Genomic DNA, 13,508 nt, shown 5'->3' with positions numbered 1-13,508 from the left:
ACATTGCAAAAGGAATTATGAAGAAAGGAGACTGTACTCAGAAGTGAAGATATTATAGTCTACGGAACAAGACAAGTTTTACAAATACTTAGGATTCCAATAGACCAAACACAGATAAAACCAAGATTAACAATTAAATACCAGAACAAATTAAATGCAGTACTAAGAACACATCTAAATGCAAAAGATGCTATTAAAGCAATCAACACATATGTTATTCCTGTTCTCACTTATTCTTTTGGAGTTATATACTGGACATGCACAAATCTCGAGCAACTCCAAAGGAAATCAAGAACCACACTTATTAAACATAAACAATATCACCCAAAATAGTCCATAGAAAGACTAACTCTTCCTTGTAAAGGTGGCCATGGCCTGATATAATTATCCTTCACTATAAACAAATTCTAACACTTCAGCAGTTCTTCCATCAAAAACAAGAAACATCAAAATTACATAAAGCTGTAATTCTGGCAGAGATTCTGTGATATAAATTTTATTTTTGATCCTAATAGCCATGTGTGATAAGCAAGCTTCTCTTATCGGCCACTTCCAAGCTTCTGTTAGGAACACAATTACATAACAAAAGTAAAAAGAACATGACAGCTTTAGGTGTACGGTTAATATTACTTTGTGAGCAATTAGAAAGAGAATATTAGCATTCAACATCATGAATCTCAGTTTCTATTTAAAGAAAATTGTAAAATATTATTTTGTAAGTGGAAAGAAAAACAAGGGAACCTTGTGGTATTTAAATTTGACTTAAATATGGTCTAGTCATAAACCACTTACAGTTGTAGAAAAACAGCAACAAGTAAACAAGTGGGAGCATGACCACCCACATTCAGGTCAATGCAGATGTAAAAGAAAGCTTCTCCCACAACCAAAGCTTCTGATTAGTCAGAAGGTGACTCCCAAAAAACATTTAAATTCAGAAAAGGGTTAGAGAGAGAATAGGAGGTAAGGCTCAGAGCTGATAGTACTTGGATCTCAGAATTCAGCAAGCCAATGGGGATAGAGGAAGAGGCTATATTCCTCAGGAAAGGATGCTCAGGAATGATGAGGTCTGAGATTGGATGAAAAGTGCAGACAGAGCCTATCCACAGTCCAGAAATTATCAAGAAGTCATACAATCCCCAATTGTTCCAGTCTATCCTTGATCATTAATGTGTCACTTAGTATATTGTAGTGACATAATAAACTGTATATACTGAATCAAGTTGAGTGTGGAGGTATATTTCCTACAAACCTACAGTACATTTTGAGCATCTTGGACCATGCTTACTCAAGAAATCTGCTTGAGGAGATGGAAGAACTTCCTATAATGCTTTTCAGCTAAATGATACCTGTTCTAAAAACACGACAAAACTTCCAACAATGTCTTCCATACATGCAACATCACTGTAAAATCATCAAAGTTAATTGCAGTGCCTTTCTTGATAGCTTTATAAATTTCAAGACTTCACATATTAAAGATGTGCCAGAGCAGAGACATGATATAGTAAGGTACAGTCATTAACTTCAAGGATTCTAGTTCTATACAAATGTTTTGGAAGAAGCATTCCAAAATTTTTGTATAGAACATTTTGACCTGAAGAAGACCCCAATTAGGATTGAAAGCACTTGTCAGAGTATATTAAAAACTTTATTTGCTGGTAATTATAAAGCTTTGTTGGTGTTATTTACAATACAACCAGCTGTGAGAAAATTTTGAATGGACAACGACAACAATATAGTGATGCATTGAAAATCTGGACTAATTGGGGCCAGACTCGTCCAGATTTTCAAATATAAATATTTGTATAAATTAGCATTTTAAAGCACTAAACTCCAATACACTATAAATCAAGTTTAGAAGTTCAAGTTCAAGCCAGTATTTTATAAAAAATACAAAAATACTTTAAAAGATTCAAAATATAATTTACAGAATCACTATATTTAAACAAAAACATACACTATTATAATTTCAAAATTAAAAAATTATTAATTCTGAATGAATATCATATCAACAACTACATAAGACCAAAACAACAACAACAACAAAGTTACCATTGAAATAAGTTAGTATCCCTTTCTTGACAGCCAAATGGATTTTTGACATTCCAAATTTTCAACATCAGGATTTTTGATGCTTTACTGTAATTAAAAAATTTTATATTTCTGTCTAAATAAAAGACTAAACCGTTTTTTATTTCGATATTTACGATGATAACGAACAGATTTTTTGCACATCTTCACATATCCATCCATTTTCATTTTCTCTGTAGAAGCAGATACTTAAACTTTCTGAAAATAATTTGATTAACCTGCAAAGAGCATCTAACATTAAGAAAAAAAATTATTCGAAAGGCATCTACAGAATTTCCAAAAAGCTAGATAAATCTAAATTTTTGTAAGTAAATCTTGTTTAATGATTGCTATATCAGGACAGATTAGATGTAAGATTCTGAACAATTATCACTTAACATTCCTTTCTGCAATATTGTCACATGATTAATTGTATTCTCATTGTTACACATTTCTTCAATTTCAACCATATTTAAAACACTTATTTCCCAAAGACAAATTAGATAATATTACTATTTTAAATTAGAACTGAATATATATTTTTTTTTTATTAAAAGAAAAAAACATGCTTGCAAATCAGAAATTATAAGTTATGATAAGTCTAAGCTATCATACTTACACAGCATAACATTAAATAATAATAAACAATTTCTTTGTTAATTTAACAGATATAAAATAATAGATACAGCTTATAGAAGAAGAATACATTTTTAAAAACAAGCTTATTTTAGACATATTTGTTATAAAATTACGTAAAAGTTCTACAAAATTCTACTTTCGAACTACATTTTGTGTTAAATTTACTTCAAAGTTATTTTTAATATATAATAATCAATTTACTAAAACTTAACTTTTAAAATGATGAGAGTGTGTATATATACATATACAGTATATGCATTATAAGCACGAACGCTCAACAAAAACCAAAAAAAATGCAATTTAAACGACGTACATATTTCTCCGTAACTAATACTTCAATAATATAAATCGGCCAATTATTTTACATTAATACTCGGAAAAGCTTAATATTAAAACACCCGGTTATATAATTCGGTATAAAATAAATTATATTTGAAACTACAAAATGCTTAATAAGAATAAACAATTTTATATAAATTGATTTTTAAAACTGAGAGAAAGAAGCAGTTTTAATTAATTAAATTATAATGCATATTTTTCAAAGATATAAAATAGGATCAGCATTCTACTTAGTATTATGATCCAGGCTAACTATCAAAATTGGGAACATAGTTGGGTCAGGAGGTAGGGAAATACGGACAAGGCCTCATTTTTACGTAGTGTCGTCGATAATTATCCATTTTCATTTTCGAATTAACGTAAAAATTCATTAAATCTTTCGTATGTACGAAAAAATAAATAAAAAATAAAGTAAAATGTCCTTGTTTAACATCAGGCATTAGAAAATGACATTGAATCGAAGGCCATCACAATGATAAATGATGAAATTTTTCGTGTATTTTTATTCAAATATGTAATAGATTCTTTTATGTATGACGTATGTTTTATGTATGACGTAAACAAATAATTTCATACTCGATACGTCTATATATATATATATATATAGTTAAATTTCCTGTTTATTTACAAACTCGAATACGAGAAAAACGATCGGTTTAGCAATACGAATGTAAAAATATATTAAATCTTACCTAGAAAATGCCGTAAGTCTCTCTCAAGACGTCATTTTTAACTGTTGTTTACGTAGTACGAATTAGTCCTGAAGTCGTAGTTGGTTTCGACTAATTACTTATTTATTTATTTAGTTTTTAATTGAATTGCTTCGGTCTACCAGATCAAAAACAGTTTAGTAAAGTAACCGATAGCATTGATAAGACAAGATTATCAAAAAATATCCGATACGACTTCATAGCAAACTAAAAACCCATTCGTATCCTTACAGTTCGTAGAATATTATCCTATTTCTTCCTTTCTAACCGCAGATTGTTACATGTTACCGTCGTTGCCATTGGTTGACGTACCATCCAATCGACGTTCGAATCTATACAGACGTCATAGGGGTTTTAAATTATTATTTTTATTATTATTCTTAAACATTAATTTCGTAAGTTTAGGGAAATTTTTTGTACAAATTTTTAAGGCTATCATTTATTATTATATTGTTCTGTCGTGTTATTTTTATCGATTACATTACTTGTATGATGCTCTTCGATTTTATTTTTGCATGGAAAAAAAATAATATTAAAGATATGTCTACAAAAAGTCTAATATTTTATCTTTATTATAACTTAACAAAAAAAAAAAAAATAGATCGCGATTACGAACAATCGGTATTATCATAATTCGGTGGCGCGTTATAGTTTCGTGGAGCCCAGGCAAATTTGAATTTAGGGGCCCCCATATACTACTATACTGTATTGACTTCAGACATTTTTCTTCGGGGAATTTATTCGGGAAGTATCTTCTTATAAAAGATTGGTTTGGGCCCCTACTATAGGTAGTTCTAGAGTCTTTACACCTTAAAAATTAATTTGTAAGAGACTTCGAGAGTTATATAAACGCTTTTTTTTATCGATTAGAAATACAGTAATGTTTAAAATATGAAGTATTATCATTAAATTAATTGTGTTTACGCAAGCAAAGTTAATCACATTTTGTTACGTTATGAGGTAATTGCTTACACTTAATAATTTAATCTAATTGTAACTTCTCAAGAAAAGAGCGATATAAATATTTAAACGATTATAATATCTTAATCCCATTAATAAACGAACTTAACTGTTAATTATAAAATTATCTCCACGTTATCATAATTTTAGCGTGTTTTTTTTAATTTATTGTTTAGTGTATTAATACTAGAATTAATAAATGATATAATAATAGAATAATAATAATAATAATAACTATTTTATTTTCGGCTAAAATTCTTATCGTTGTTTACGACTTTTTAACGTCGTAAATATAAAAATATCGTAATTTACTTTATTTATTTGATGTATATATATATATATATTTTTTTTTTAAATTTAACAGCCGATTTATTTAATTTTTATATTATAATTTAATATTTTGTATTGATTACATAGTGATTTCGAATTTAATTTCCCCGTACTTCAATATGATCGATGTTGATTCCAATAATTTCTTCCAGATATTCCATAATTTTTATTCTTTTTAAATAATAAAGAACTTAGACTAATCTTATCTGAATAAAAATTTGTCAGACAAAAATCAAACAAAATAAAATTATTAAATACATCATGTCTGGAATTATATTTAATCTTTCACTCTTGGCCTTTCATGTATACATTAACGGACAGAAATGACACATTAAATTCTTTATTTGTATAATACCTGGTGTTCGATTATAATATTAATTGTTTATCAAAACACCAGATAGGTCTGAATTAATAGATTTTGAAATAAAACCTCAACTTAATAAACTTTTTTTTTTTTTTTGAATGAATTAAATTTTCTAGTGTTATATCAATACAATTATTTACAAAAGAAATTATTAAATAATTGTTTTTTTTTTTTTTTTAAAGATTGTTTCGTTAATTTAGACCACGTCCACTTATTAGCAAATAAATTAAGACGAAACATAACCCAAACAAACGAATACAAGAAATATTTTCGCGATATCATTCGTTGCAAGGACATCAATAACAAACTAAAACACTTATATTTCAGATAAACAGGATGTATATGTAGTAGAAATAATCTACTTCGTGTTATACGTTGTAAATATGCACTTTTGCTTCTTCGTGTGCCACTTACAGTACTGTACATACACGAGTTGCGTGCCTAGTGTTTCGCATAATTTCTTTTAATTTTAATTTTAAATAAGAGCGCTTTATTGGTTATATAAATGAAACGAATATTCTTAAATCAAAATATGAATAATAAACATACGAGGCATACATATTTTTATTTATTCAAAAGTATATTTTTCTATCCTTCAATCTGCGGTGTGACTTATATTTATAATACATCGAAAAATAATAACTTTTTGTGTTAAAATAAATTGAAGAATTTGTCATTTTTTATTTTTATATGGAATGCGAGGAAGTTATGCTTCCTGTGGTAAATTTGCTATAGGTTAGTGATAACTTCAACAAAAGAAAAAAAAAAAAACGTTTTAAAATTAGATAAGGATGTAATCTAAACACGCAACAATGTAGCACAGAGAGACTGTCAACTTCCTTAATTAATTAGACTGTGATAAATTTAAATAAACAATTTCAAAACCGTTTCAAAATAAATATATATAGAGTAATTAAAGGAAAGTTCGTTCCATTATTTCTAATATACAGTACTGTACACGTACATATCCTGATTAATTTTCTATCGTATTTCTTAATTAACGTTTTTTAAATGAAATCCATGCAACGAAATACGAAATTTAAATAAGCGAATTATTTATAACTCGAGAAATGCCATCGACTTTTCTGAACGTTATAGGCCTATATACGTAACATAGACCCTAATAAAAAAATAATAATAGCATAATAATTTTCCTTACAAAATAAATTTAAACGTATAAAAAAAATAACTAGATAATGATAGATGTCCATTTAGACTCATACAGTTCGTTCACTTTGCTATTTTTCTAATGACCCTTGAAATGTATTTTAATAGTATTCTCTTTAATTTAGCTCGTTCTCTTCCAGAAAACATTTGGTTGTTACCTTTATCGAGAATACATAAATATATCGTTGTATATCCCTTACACATTCGTCCTTTATTATGTGTTATATTATAAAATAAGAAAAATATGCGCAATTTTGTAAACATTCAAGTATTACACAAAATATTCTTTGAATTTAGTTATACAAAGTTAAGATTTACCAGAAAGATAATTATTTTAAAAATTCAATGGAAATTTTACTGTTTTTAATACAGGTTAATTGTTCTAAAACAAGAAAATTATAATAAATATGCTTTATTGAAATATATATATATATATGTTTTAATTCTAAAGTTCAAAAATAAGATTTATAATCTTACGTAAACCATAATTAATGTTTTTAAAACGATATCGCTTGTGATGTGACTACACTTGTCAATTGTAAAGCGATCAAGATGACAGAACAAACTTGTAAATCGTACCAGTAACAGAGATAATTAAGCAAAATTGAATTTCATTAGAATACTCGAAATTTTCCAACAAGTCGGGGTGAACGTTTTGGCCATACACTCTAGGCCAACGTTCTTTACACTTGGTTAGCGGCTGTAGGTAACAAATAGTTAATATTGTTGTATCTAATCCAAGTCGGGCATTTGTATCAACACGGAATGTCATTGACTTGAACTTTTTGTTGTACACATCAGCAATTTTATGAGGACTATAGATTAAACTTTAGGAAACAATTTCAAAGACTGAAAAAAAAAATTCGATCTTTGAAGCTTCGCAACTTTTGATGACTTTATCTTATCGATGTGTGTGTGTTTTTTTTTCATTCTTTTTTCTTTTTTAATGAAAATCCAGTACAAAAAATGCTAATATTTCACTTGAATAAAATCGAAATATTCATTATTATATATAATATTAAATTTAGGTTTAATATTATTTGTTTAATGAATATAGAAGAGAATAGATTGTTTAAAGTAATAATGCATTTTATATAAAGTTTAGAAATAATTTTATTTTTGATTTAAAAAACCTAAGGAATTCTGTCCTTAACCATGAGTTTTGTCCTTAGCTACATTCAAAACGTGTTCTGAACAAAAGGTCACAACCCACAGGATTTTTACCCTTGGTTAAGGACGCGATTTTTCAATATGGAAAAGATGACCTTATCGAAGTTTCCTAACAGACATAAAAAAAATTCTGTTATGTTAAAATTCCATTTAGTAATTAACCAATTTATATATTACAAGAGTATAAATTTTCCATTGTTTATAAGGTTTGGTCCTACCAAAATTATCTTAAAACATGAGGTATTTTTTAAAATTATTTTAATGTTGATTAATATTTATATAAATTTCAAAAATATATAAAATCATTAATTAATAAGCTATAACTATTTTGAAAGTAATACGATACAATAATAAAATTAGAACAAATGCTTAATGATTACAAATACTAGAAACTTGATAATAATGGCTGTTGTCTTGAAGACATCAAATTGGATTTATACAGCGAAAAATTAGCTCAGTAAATATTGAATTTCTTGATTCAAAATTTATATTTATAACATTGTCACGCAATTATAAAAAGTGCTCTAAAAATGGACAATAAAATAAATTAATTTTCAATATTATTAAATACTTTTCCCTTTCTGTTTGTAGAAAAAAAAATTATTAATTTATTTATAGAAAGAATAATTAATGTACCAACTTCATAAATCAATGAAAATATAAAAATTTTGTATCCCAAATTACCGTATTTTTTAAATGAAATGAGGTTAATGTTCACAAATGACGACAAAGCAAAGTATAAATGTACTGTGTGTGTGTCCTTCTACATAGTATTTGGGTCGTTTTGTTGTAAAAATCAATCTTTCTTTTGTTAACCTCATAATAACATTCTACTTTTATTGTACAATAAAACTCGTGCAACTTACATTCTATTTTGCAAAAGAAAATAATATAAACATTCAAAATGAAAAGTTTTAATCCGCTTCATTTTTTCATTCATTTGTCTTAATTTCAATAATGTATCATAACTAATAAAAATTTCATTTAAAAGTACAATATACAAAACTAAAATCTTCAATATTTCTAAGGTAAAACAGTAAATATTTTAAGAACTGGAGAGTGATTTGTTTTTTTTTTCATTAATATTAGTTATTTATTCTGTAAAAATACAAAAATGACCATAAAAAGGGGCGCAAAATTGTAAAAAGAAATAAGTAAACAAGTACGCCAGCATTGGACTTCTTTTATAGAGCATACAAAATTACCTAAATTAGAGATTTTTTGGAAGGAAATCATTAACAACCACATCCGAATACGTCACCCCAATTTTAAGAACAAGTTCCGTTTTGTGTCCTGACGTGCGAATCAGGTGGCCACCGACAATAATCCGACCTTTCTTTGACCAAATACGTTTCATGCACCAAGACAGTCGGTGACCCACTAGCTCCATTGACTAAGCGACTCTTCAGTATACGCCCTAGATTTTCGGTTAGGAAAATCTCGTACGAGTAAAGTCCTCGTCCCGTTGTAGGTTATATACTCTATTGTTCTAAAAAAATGGGGGGATTTAAAATAAGTAGACTGGTAATACCCGATTCACACGCAAATCTTACTTCGTAGTTAATAGACCCAATCAATTGTGTAAGTTGAGCGAGTGTCGGTCTCATTTTTTTTAACATAGAATATCTACGTTTGGCCGGCTTAATTTTCAGGTCATTTCTAGTATTTGACCTTGACTGAGATGTGACATCATTAATATTGTGACGTCCAAGTTAATTTGTGTGAACTGATCTATTTTTGTATCGTATGTAGTTTATATGTATTTATGCATGCCAACTCTTCTCATTCTTCTTCTTCTTCGGATGATATCGAATCTACGAAATTAGTGCATATCCGGGCAAAACTGGGCTGCTGGACGGACTTTTCACCATGTTTCTGACAGGAATGTCACTCCGGTTTCCATTTGGGCGTTGTTACGTCACGATGTTCTATCGTTTATCATTTATCTTTTTGTAACGTAAGAATTATTAAAATAAAATGTAAAAAATAATATTTTTAAACTTAAATAATCAATATTAATAATAATAATAACGCTAATATATTCAAATAGATCAAATTTCGAATCATAGATGGCGGTTCAGATTATAAAAAAAATAATGAATAAATTATTTCAAAAAAAAAAATATTTAATTATTTTAAATTAAAAATGTAAAAACTTTTTCATTAAAAGTATTTCTGAAATAATTTCTACTTATTATTATTATTTAATTTATTTATTTGTATAAATGAAATTAGTTGTTAGCTTCATTACAAGATGGCGCGGAATATTGTCAAAAATACAGTAGTCAACTAATTAATGACCGCCATCTGACGATAAAAATTTTAATTAGAAGTAATTTTTGAATAATTTGTTTAAAAAATTAATATTTTTAAAAACATATTAATTCATTAAAAAAATAATCGTTTTAAATTGTTTAACTATCAAGGAAGAAAAGAAAAGGAAAAAAAAAAAATACGAGAAAGAATTTTATTAATAAAATTATTTTAATAATTAAATATATATATATATATATATATATATAATACGACGTAGATATTTAATTTGCATAAATGATATTATAATAAGAACATTAAATGATAAGATAAACATCGAAAATTTTTACATTTATATAGATTTTATATTATTAGATTTAAGCGAAATTATTTCGAAACTTGTATAATTATCTTTTGATGTTAAAGCTGATGTTATTAATGGCTGTATTTTACATAATTATTTATGGCCTTGAAATTAAGAAACTTTAAATGCTTCGCAAGTGCTATAGAAAAAATTGAATAATAATTATTTTTTCGTATAATTTATTGCTAAGAAATTACATTTTAAAAAGTTAAATTAAATTATTGCAGTATTTTTGCAAAAAAAAAAAAAAAAATTAAAATTTTATATATGCCAACTATACTGATTTCAAAATATTAAATTAAATTCGAATTAAAATATTTTCTCAATATTAACACCAGATGGCACTGGAAAAATAAATTTATTTTTTCGTTATGACGTTTTAAAATGTAGAAAATTTTTTTTTTACATTTTATATAATAATAATAGACTTTTCAATGAAATAATTTTTAATATTTTTTTAATTCTGAGCCGGTTTAGGTATCCACCAGTGCTCAGTGGTAAAACCACTGAACACTGGTCGTGGGTTCGTGCCTCTCCAACGTGAAGTTTTCTGGGTTTTCTTCGCGTTAGCAACACCTAAATCTTATAAATTATTTCAAATAATTTATCTTAAGCGTCATAAATCTTCCCGCTGTCGTTCACGAGTGCCCGACAATATACAGTGCATCATATGATACAACTTCTCAAGTTAAACAAACTTTTAAAAAGTTTATTTGAAATAAAGAGATTTTATTCGTGTTAAATTAGTTTCGGGTTTCTATTCTTCATCCATGCTGTATTTATTTATTTATTTATTTATTTTTTCAGTAGTCAGAAATGAATATGAAAGATAGTGTTCTCCTATCAGGAGAATCCGGGTTCGATTTCCATCCGGTAGATAATTCCCTTCTTTTGCTATCTGAAAGTAAGTGAAGTGGAAGAAAGTTAACGGATAGAAACATCTATTCTTCCCGACTTCATCGAGATTCGCATCGTGAATAACGAACAAAAATTGAAATCGGCGATTAATTATCATTATTACGGTTCTATAAAATATAATAATAATTTAATGTTTTTAAAAGGTTACACGGACATTTTCTTTGTTTTGAAGGAACATTTTGTGTTAAGATTGCAATTTATCTGTATTTAAAATAATGAAACTGGAATGTTGTGTTAACTCTTGCTTGGGCTTAAGAGGGGGGTTTCTTTTAACTCTTTCCGCCCTGTGGGCACTAAGAAGGCCTCTTTTAGAAAGCCCCATTATGGGTTCGCCACCCGGTCGCCCCATTATGGGTTCGGCCAGGCCCACAATGGGGCGACCGGGTGGTGAGGGACGGGGCCCGACATATCCGAACGGACCACCCCCCGAAAAATTCCTGAGGATTATTCGACCCGTTCGGATTCGATCCCGGGTCCCCCAGAGCGGTAGGCTGCCACCTTGACCGCTCGGCCATCCTGCTGTCCACGCATATACGTATCAAGAAGTATATATATGTATATATTAAACTGCTTTACTGCTCCATTTTAATACAATAATAATACATTTCTTAAAAATACAAACAATTATTAATTATATAAATGTATAAAAAAATTTTTAAGGTATTTTTTTTTTTAAATTAAAAGTAAATATTAATTTCAATTATTAATGTATAGAATGGATTTTAAAAATTGATAGTTTTCTTATTAAATTTTGTATAAATTTTAGATAAATAACAGTTATATTTTTTTAAAAGTATTTTTAATTACTCAATATATATAGAAATTTTATAGAAAACAAAATTTAATTAAAATTTTTTAGTATATTTAAACATGCCAAAACAACATGTTATTGTATGAAAATCTATTAAAAACTTTAATTTTCTTAAAGAAAAAAATAAAATTAATATTTTTATTTCTTATTTATTTATTCTTTTTTAAAAAATAAAATATCTCTCAATAACACAATCTGGCGGACAAAATTTAAAACAGACGACTTATTTTAGCGACATCTGTTGTTGTAACGAGATACTAAAATAACGATATTATATATATATTTTAAGGAAGTTTTAAAAGTTTTATCATTTTAAAAATTTGTCACTTATTTTAACAGTTTATTCGAATAGAAAAATTATTATAATAATATATTGATTGATTAAATTCTCGAAGAATTTTTAATCGAGTGGAAACTTATAACATGTTCAATTAAAATTTTAATTTTTATAGAATTAATTTCGATATAATCTGATATATTTTCGACATCGTTGACCCAATGAATCGATCCATTGCATCCAATAAAGACGAATAAGTTACGCAGAGCGTACATTTAACAGAAACGATGATCTCAGCAAGAAGTCATTTGAAGTAGAGATTAGGAGTTCTTTGAAGTTGAAGAAGAATATTTCTATATCTTATATAAAAGTTTAAAGGGGGGGAAAGTCTTTTTTTATATGAAAAAATATAAAATTCGTAGTTTAATTATTTCATTTAGAAATTCTGCCATTAAAAAACGATTCTTCTGTCTAAAAAACTTTTAAAATTTTAAATTTTAAATTGATTATCCAATCGGAAGAGAAGAAATTTAAATGATCCAATCACTGGGCGCGAATTTTGAAAATTTCAAATAGTAAAATAATAATAATAATAATTGATTTAATTATTATATAATTTAATTTATTTTCCCGTTTATATAGAGGTAAAGCGTCTGAATTTGAATAAGAGTTAAGACAATACGTAATCGAAATTATATCCAATTAGAATCGACAACAGATACTAATTGATTATCGAAGGCTAAAATTATATACAGTATGTATATATGTATTACATATAATTAATTAATTAAAGATTCTTTGGACAAAGGGGGAAAAGCTTGGAGACAAATAATTACATCAGTAAATTTTTATTTAATTTTTTTTTTGATGCAACACAGTGTTGCATCAAAGTGTCCCATGGTCAAAGGTGTAAGGTTACACATCTCAATCATTTTTACCAGTATAATTTATGGAATTTTTTTACACGATCCCAGAGGGAAGGGCTCCGTTTGCCCCCCTTTGCAAGTGTTTTCTACTAGAGGAATTTCACTCATTTACCTGAGCATTTCACTCCCGATGATCATTAACAAACTTTAATGGTTAAGTATATTTTATAGGACGTAATTAATTAATTTGTACGTATTATTAATTTTAAAAAG

The 13,508-nt window shown here is 27.3% G+C and overlaps 1 protein-coding gene across 3 annotated transcripts in view; it reads right to left on the bottom strand.

Annotated features, from left to right (window-relative positions):
* The window catches only part of rdx (BTB/POZ and MATH domain-containing protein rdx), an 85,823-nt gene extending 81,756 nt beyond the window's left edge, over window positions 1–4,067 (bottom strand). For 2 of the 3 annotated variants that reach the window (XM_067288491.1, XM_067288489.1), the window contains exon 1: window positions 3,738–4,066. The gene's annotated coding sequence lies outside the window, so the exon portion shown is untranslated. Of the gene's footprint in view, window positions 1–3,737 lie in introns of all 3 variants that reach the window. The other variant, XM_067288486.1, reaches the window with a different exon arrangement.
* Window positions 4,068–13,508: the final 9,441 nt, after the last annotated feature.

This window comes from Centruroides vittatus, unplaced genomic scaffold, assembly GCF_030686945.1.
Source record: "Centruroides vittatus isolate TY-2023 unplaced genomic scaffold, ASM3068694v2 scaffold_861, whole genome shotgun sequence".
Taxonomy (NCBI): Eukaryota; Metazoa; Arthropoda; class Arachnida; order Scorpiones; family Buthidae; genus Centruroides; species Centruroides vittatus.
This window is presented reverse-complemented; position numbering and strand designations above follow the sequence as displayed.